The 8,398-nt window shown below is 41.5% G+C and overlaps 1 long non-coding RNA gene across 1 annotated transcript; it reads right to left on the bottom strand.

Annotated features, from left to right (window-relative positions):
• Positions 1 to 915: 915 nt before the first annotated feature.
• Positions 916 to 2,663, bottom strand: LOC111735658. The gene is made up of 2 exons (XR_002778903.1): positions 2,479 to 2,663; positions 916 to 1,065 (listed from the first exon to the last, which is right to left on the bottom strand). It is a non-coding gene; the product is annotated as an uncharacterized LOC111735658 (long non-coding RNA).
• Positions 2,664 to 8,398: the final 5,735 nt, after the last annotated feature.

Here is an 8,398-nt window from a genome sequence, read left to right as displayed (position 1 = left end):
CACAAGGGACACATGATGATCAGAGTCGATTTCCATAAAGGAGATTAGTGCTCCTGCCATTCATTCTGCTCCACCTCCACACGTGGAGAAGGACTATGAAGCAAACGTCCAGATACAGCCAGGGGAAGGAAAAGTTAATTATGGAAAGTGTGCTGTGATAGGGAGCTTCATTAAAAAGCAGACAAATGTGTTGTATTGCATGTAGGACATTCTCTTAAGATCACACAGTCACTCATACATGGAATTCACAATCACACCATGAACATACATTAAAAAAACACCACCCCCAAAACTCCAACACACAAGCCTCACCACCCACATATCATTGCTTCCAAGGACTGCAAACATTCCAGAGTTTTCCTAGACTATTGGGTCCTTTCACTACACCCCCATCCTCATCCCCAGCAGAATCTCAGAATCAGGGAGCTTCCCAAACGAACCAGCAAGAAATTCCACCTTCTTGAGCACCAAGCTTTATCCTCACCTAGTTAATGATTGACAATACGTACATTTTTCAATGATCCGTCGGTCGTCTGTCATAAGATAAAGGAAAACACTGTGAAGATCATATCCGCTTGGACACAGTTCTCCCAGGCTTTCCATTCTCTTGATGACTTTAAGACACTAGTTGAGAAACATTGCCTGAGTCAATGACCCCAGGAGAAAAGGTACAGAACACCTTTGGGAAAGGATCGAACCCTTCATGGAAGCTATCTCAAGTCCCTTTGAATTTGCAATTACAAAATTCTTACTTTCAGGGAAGAAATGGTGCTGCTGCTGATACTGCTTGCAATGCTCCAGTGTAAAATTCTCTCCTTTTTGAATGCCCTCTTGAATCAGATATCAGGTGGTCACAGACTCTCACTCAACATTTTTCCACTAGTACATTGTCTCTATCATCTAGAAGGCACATGCTCACATTTTAAGATTGTAATTTTATTGAGAAAGAAAGAAAGCACTTCCACAACAGTCTCCTGAAGCTCTTCCACCACGGTGTCATGAAGCTCCTCCACAGTGGTGTCCGGATGATCCTCCACGACATTGTCAGGAAGGTCTTGCACCACACTGTCAGAGGGAGGCAGGGGAACACAGCGTCGCTGTAAGTCATTGGCGGTGCTGCTCGGGACTGTTTCAGAGAGCTCTGTTTTAGGTGGACGTGGGGCTAGAGCATGTGGATGTCCATGGTAAACAGTATGGACTGAGCTGCTGCTGGGACATTCTCATTGGTGGATGAAGAAGGCCAAGGAAAGACGCAGGCAAGAACGAGAAACAGAGCCTTTGACAGTCTAGCTAAAGGGAATCTAATCCATCTAATAACAATGACAGGGTTCAGATCCTCCTGCCCTTCTTAAAGACTGGTCAAATTCCCACTTCTTCTAATATTACAAGACCATTTCATCATCCAGGCATTTATACATGCTGCTAGCACTTCTGCATGTATAATATTGGTTATTTTACTTTTACTGTGATGAGCTTTACCTGATATTTATGCTGTTTTAATCATTTGTGACTATATCTATCTGTAGCATTGATTGTATTCTCTGCTATCTAGTCCCAAATTATTTCCCAAGAATAAATCACTCTGCTTTGACCCTCTTTCCAGCCCTTGGAATCGCTACTTTTCTGTTTCTAGGAACTGGGCTTTTTTCAGAAAACCAACCAGTGGAATCATAAATTACTGTCCTTCTGTGCAGGCCTGATGTCAATAAGCCTGATATTTTTTCAAGCTCAATCTATGTTGTACCCTATTTTAAAATCTAATTCACATTTATGGTTGAATAGTATCCCACGAGGTGTATACATCACACTTGATCCACTGATCCTTTGAAGGACTTCGGCGTTCTTTCCGTCTGCCTATTGTGAATAATGCCGTTATGGACATTGGTGTATGATACACTACTGATGATATGAGATGTTATAATCCTGTGAAACTCACAGAATGTCACAGCACAAAGAGTGAATTTTAATGGAATGTATAGACTTTTAATGAAAATGTATTGATAATTTTTCACTCATTGTAACAAATATATCTCAGAAATCTAAGATATTTTTAATAGGGGAATTGCTGGGGTAGCAGGTGGGAATATTCTGTATTATCTGGTCAATTTTCATGTTAATCTAAACCTGTTCTAAATAATGTCTATTATTTTGTACACATCTGAGTCATAGTATCAGGGAGAGATCTATTCAGATAATGTTGTAAAATCAGCTATTGTGTGAACAAGAACTAGAGAGCTTGTTTACTATTGAACATGAGCCAGATTGTGAGATGTCAGTGCATCATAACCTCCATGGGGACAGCACCACCAATGAATTGAATAGAAGTGTATTTGCACACATGAAGAAAATGAAAAACATGCCTTAGCCTTTTTTTCAAAATATGGGTAACTTAAATATGGGACACTGAAGAGGTTTTCTTGAAGTAACTTAGCCAGCATTCTTTTTAACTGTACATTTATGTGTATGGAATTAATGCACCATGATTTCTTCTGAAAAGCGGACACTTCTGCTGCCCTATCTCATTCTTCTGGTTGAACATGAGGACTGTACTCTTGTCTTACATCATTCTTCTCCTTACAGCAGCCTGGGAAATGCGTGAAAATACAGAGAACTGTAGACATGTTGCTGGCAGAAGACCACAGGGAAATTAACAATAATTTATTCACAGCTGCCCAGAAGACCCTACTGAAGCCAAGGTAGACTTAGGAAGATCGTGCAGTTTGGTGTGCACGTAAAACACCCACCTGACAGATTTTGCGGGCGAATAACTTAACTTAGTTAAGACATTATTAAAACAGCAAGGAACAGGGACTGTGTTCAGTCCCCTAGGTTCTAATGGCATCTAGAAGCTTCATCTCCGGCAAAAGTCCTACAGTCCAATCAGGGCCTCAGTGCCCTTTTTTACGATGAGCATATCTTAACATGGCCTACTTATGACTATTACCTGATGAGGTTAAAATTGATCGAATACAGGCAAAGCTTCAGAAAAATAAGTGACCCATGCCAAGTCATTGCTCTGTAAGTGTCCAATCACTGTGTGACTTCGAATACAAGTTAGATGTTCAGTAGTGTTTACATGCAGAGAGGGGACTTAGGTGACTCCAGAGCAAGGAGAGTGGAAAGTTATTTTTCATTGTTCCCATAGGAGTGATGCTTTCTATCTCATGGGAAGTATCTGTTGTCATCTCCTGAGATCCCCCATAAGAACCCTGCAGCAGGAGATGGAAATTAGGTGCTGAGACCCAATCTTTACAGTGAAGATCATGGAAATTTAGAGAGATTGACTTGCCCAGAGTCACAAGAATGATGAGTGATGAGTGATGGGTATAGGGTAATAACGTGTTTGATGTCCTGAGGAAAGAGGTCCAATACCCTTCTAACACCTGACTTCCTCCCTGGATGACTGAAGTAGGAGCTCCCTTCACTGTCTTTCTGAAATGCACTTGCCCCAGGTTTCTGTGGGAGAGAGGTGAAGGCCTAGAGGAGGAGGCTGAGCCACTAGGATTCCACCATATACGAGACTTCCCTTCGGTCATAGTGTCTCAGAGGGCCAGGGACATCTCAACTTGTCACTAGCTTCTCCCAGTATTTTCTCAGTCAGCTGTCTCATTCTGAGCCTTCCCCATGACCAGGGTACCACCCCGAATCATCAGTGCTCTGGGCGACTCCGTAGACAGCTCAGAACTTTCTAGACCAAGTACCACAAGACAACATTCTAAAACTTAGCTTCCTTTCATGACCAACCCTGGATGTGGAGTTCATGCCCACGATCTGAGGACGTGGTTCTTTTGTGCTTCAATGAATTAAGGCTGAAAGTTTCACTGTTTGCTCTGAGCAGCTGTCTCAGAAGCCTGAGCTAATCCTGCCTGACAGTGGACTCTGGCCGCTTTGGCTCTGAGTATGCACTTTCCCTGCCCAAGACCTTCTTCAACAAAATTCAGTCTCTACTACTGCCTCCTCCATCCTGACACTTTGCAGGGGCAGTTGACAGAGTCCGATATCCTCTGAGAAGGATCTCTCCTTAGCCCGTTACCCCACACCAGAACCCTCAAAGAGAACCACCAAGCCCTCCTAATTTAGGTCACCCAGTGTTCATTCCACCTACTCGAAGGCCCTGTCCCATGTCACCAGTCTCCCAGGCAGCACTCAAAATTTCAGTGATCTTGTTCGTATCAACCCATGGACGTGCCACATGAAATCACAGTTTTTCTCCTTTCTAAAATCTCTGGATTTAGAATACTTATGTTTAGCTCGTATTTTGGCAACCACTGTCTGAGGAGTGGACCTGAATTCCCTTTTCCTGTCATGTCTACTGCTGGGGTGGGTTCTCAATCTCTGTGAAGGCATGGGACAATTCTCCAAACCCGAAGCACTATAGGAGTGTTCCTTCTGGATCCGTTGTCTGGACAGTGAGGACAAAGTATTCATTAGGGAATCTTACATTGTTCTAACTTTAAGAAAATAGTTAAGAGAGCCCACTTGAGAGAAGATAAAGAGATATCAATTAGGTAATACTATAAAAATATAAAGACACTTACAGCCCTGTAGTCAAAATGGGAGTGGTGGCAATGGTTTTAAAAAGAAAGAACGTATTTTCAGTCAAGATTATCTGGCCCCTTTAAAGGAGTTGCATTCAGAAGGTCAATATGAACCTACCTCCACAACAAATGAAGTTCCTGTCTCAAGCTCTGGAGCAGTGAATATCTGAGAACTTCTCACCTTCTCCCTCTGAACTCACAAGTGACAGTTGCAATGGAAGGCAAGAAGGGCATCATCACATTACCATGGTGATGGGTCATGTCACACAACTTTCAGGGTGAAATACGCTGCACACACTGGGTCCTAGTGCTGCTATATAAATCCATGTGTGTTTACATGGACAAGGGTAGCATTTAAGAGAATTAAACCAGAAAACATGTTTTCTTTAGAAAAAGAAACACCAGTCCCCCACATTATTATTCTCTCTCTGAAAACATGGTATATGAGAGAAAGTGACTTGCCCATGCAAATAGAGTTGATAGTGAGAATTTCAGGGTGAACATGTCAAATCTAACATGTTGACCATATAAAGTAGTTCTATTTTTTATTAGAATATGATCATCATCCATTTCTATTATTCCTGAGTCACCAGACATTTCTAAAACAAACAGCTGGAAAAGTGTTCCACATCAATTAAAAAAAACAACATTAGTAGAAATCAGTTTTAAAATTTGTATTTCTCTGTAACATATAACTATGTTATATGAATTCTCTTATTCTCTGCATCTATAGTCTTAATTTACATAATTAAATCTATATGCTTAATTATTTCTCAGTCTCTGTGACTTCATTGAAAAATTCCTTTTTCTTATGTATATTAAAAATGGGCTATTCCCTGAAAATATCAGAATAAAGAATCACTATATTTGATAGTGGATTAGGTGAAAATATGTAATCAATGTGTTCTGGCTCTTATGTGGAAACCCCATCACACTCATTCTTATGAGAATGTGGTGTACGCTTGCCATAGGAATGTAAAGAACCAGGCCGCAAAAGAAGGAGCAAGTGACATTTTTAGGATATAGATGAGAGTTTTGCCATATTCGAAGAAAATGTCTACTTTTCGAGGTATGTTATATGATCGTACACATGATTGCTGATTTACAAGTACTTTCTTTATTAAATAGGTCACTGATGAAGTATAAAACCTGTGTTAATATAAACGGTGTCACATTACTCTAGGGATGATCCAGTTGAACGAGATTGAGCAATAACAGGTAATATTGTTACCTGTTATAGACACACACGAACATTTTTCTATCAATCTAGGAACTTTAACAATCCTAGATTGATAGAAAAATGTTCATGTGTCTCTATGTTTGTGTGTGTGTGTGTGTGTGTGTGTGCGCGCGCGCGTGGGCGTGTGTGTTTGTGTGTGTGTGGACAATGACATTGAGGGAAAAATGAAGAACTAGGAAGTATATTCACAACAATGTGTCCCTGTGATTGGAGAAACAACATTCAAATGCAGTGCTGTGGGGAATTTAGAACCCAATTTGGAGAACAGTGTGGAGCAGAGGTCTCCCTTCCAACCACGCCCTCCCTGTGTGTTCATAGTCAATGGAGATTCAATGAGGATATATAGGGAAAGCCCTTAGAGACATGTGACAGTGTCAGTGCTATCTGGTAGTTCAATTAAGAAATCTCAAAGGACATACAGAAAGGACCCATTGTTAAGTCCAAAGGCCAAAGCACAAAGTCGACAGAAAGGAGAAAGAAGAACACTCATATTTTCATGTATGTTCTATAGCACCTTTTGAAATTTCTATAAGGGTGCTATTCTTGTTGCTCTTAGTATTAAAAATAAAAACATGTTTAGAACTAACCATTTATTTGAGCTGCATGAAACATTGTGTTATTTGGCTGGTGGTCATGGGGTAGCCATTGAGACAAGGGGCAGAGGTCTGACACTTATTTGCTCTGCGATGTTGGGTCTTCGCAGAGAAGACCCACTCGCTGGGGTGAATGGACCGCTAGGCGTTGAGATGCTCTGGAAGTGACACAGTCCCATGTCTGCAGCTGGACCTGGGCCTGACTGGGGGACCCACATGAGACATGCAAGTGTGGCCTGAGTGTCCTCACAGCAGGGCAGTCTCAGGTTGTCCAGATCTACTATTCAGTAGCTGAGAGCTCCACAGGGCAGTGACCCAATGTCCAGGCGGAGGCTCATAGCCATGTCAAGCATAACCTTCGATGTCACACGGTGTTGTTTCCAAGGCATCTGTCGTTGGAAAGGAATACTCGTGGCACCTCTGGTTAAATGAGGGGCTGAGACCCCATTTCTTCTTAGGAAAAATATCGAAGAAATTGCAAACATGCTTGAAACTTTCACATGCATAGACTAGTTTTAAAAATAATCAGTAGCATAGGTAGCCCTCCAGACTATGGGATACAAGAAATGGCGCCTTTGTTCCACAGCCCAGTGTAAAAAACACGTAGCGTGGACTCCTGCCTCTACCACCATGAGCTGTTTGACAAGTAAACACAAACACTTCGGGAACCTTATTAGAGAGTTTTGGAATGATGAATAAAAATCTACCTACACTGATAAAGAGTCCACCCTTGACATGGGGGCTCGGAAGGTGTTGAAGTGGGTGGCATGGTCTGGACAATCTATAAACCAGAAGATGGTCCCACATGCGGTAAAAACCTGGTGGTCCTGAAGGGCAGGCAAGTGGAAGCAGGGAGTCAGCCAGGGGACGTTGCAATAATGCAGGCACGAGGGAGTGGGGAGCAGCTGGAGTGAGGGAGTGGGTTGGCGATGCAGAAGTGCACACAGGAATGAAGCAGAGGTGATGCAGGACAAGACCCTGCAGGAGGTGCTCGGGGACCAAAGCCCTTGTACTCTCTGAAAGTGCACAGATAGGGCCTAGTTGCTGTGGTGACAAATACTCTGCCTGAATGAGCATCAGAGCCACTAGCCTCTCTGAAGTGCCGTGGGCCTCGTGTGTCAGCGCTGAACATGCACATCCCCATAGGTCCAGCGATTTCATACCTGGGAAATCTAAGACTTGGTATTAATGCACCAGAGCCTGAGTCAAGAAGGTGGAGAAATAGCTTACATGGCTGTCAACAAGGAACTCAGTGAGGAATAAAATGACCATGAATAATCTCTTAGATGTCAAGACTTGGGGAATATGCTTTAAACCTTCCTATTAAAAGAACACCCTGAGCATTTGCATATGCATTTGCAAATGGCAGGCTCTGTGATACTAGTTTTCAAAAAATAAAAAAAGTTAGTTCTTCTAGGAAATAGTACAAAGCAAATGACTTATAAGAGAAAGAAACAAAAATCTCAAAGTCCTTGTAATAATTGGTGGATGAAGAAAATGGAGCATGACAGTTATATGAAGAGCAGTGAGCCTTGATTTTATACTCTACAATTTATATGGGTATAAATGTACTGACCTCCACGTCAACATGCAGGATATTCAATACTGCTGTTCCCACAGCCCCCTTCCCGAGGAATTAAAAAAAAAAACAAAACAAAACAAAGAACAACAACAAAAAAAACTTCACGATAAAATTCCTATAAAGTTACTGACCTATGGACATCTGGAAAAAATCTAAATTTGCAGTTATTTTTCTCAATTAACACTGGGGGAGCTTTATAGGAGAGAAGCAGTGACCTGATGGTGGTGACTGGGGTGTATTTCTATAATAATTCATTGAGTCCTAACTTATTCAGGATGTGTTTCTTTTTACGCGTTTTATTTTATATAAAAAACATTTAAAATGAAACCTGTAGTAGATAAGATATTTCATGGAAAAATCTTCAAAAGTAAACATAAAATATATATGTAAATCCAATTCTAAATCTATGCACTAGAGACACTAATTAACAGTCCAGTACCTGAGC

The sequence above is a fragment of the Pteropus vampyrus genome, unplaced genomic scaffold (assembly GCF_000151845.1).
Source record: "Pteropus vampyrus isolate Shadow unplaced genomic scaffold, Pvam_2.0 Scaffold1000004903, whole genome shotgun sequence".
NCBI classification, from domain to species: domain Eukaryota; kingdom Metazoa; phylum Chordata; class Mammalia; order Chiroptera; family Pteropodidae; genus Pteropus; species Pteropus vampyrus.
The sequence above is the reverse complement of the archived record's forward strand: the minus strand, read 5'-3'. Positions and strand labels throughout refer to the sequence as shown.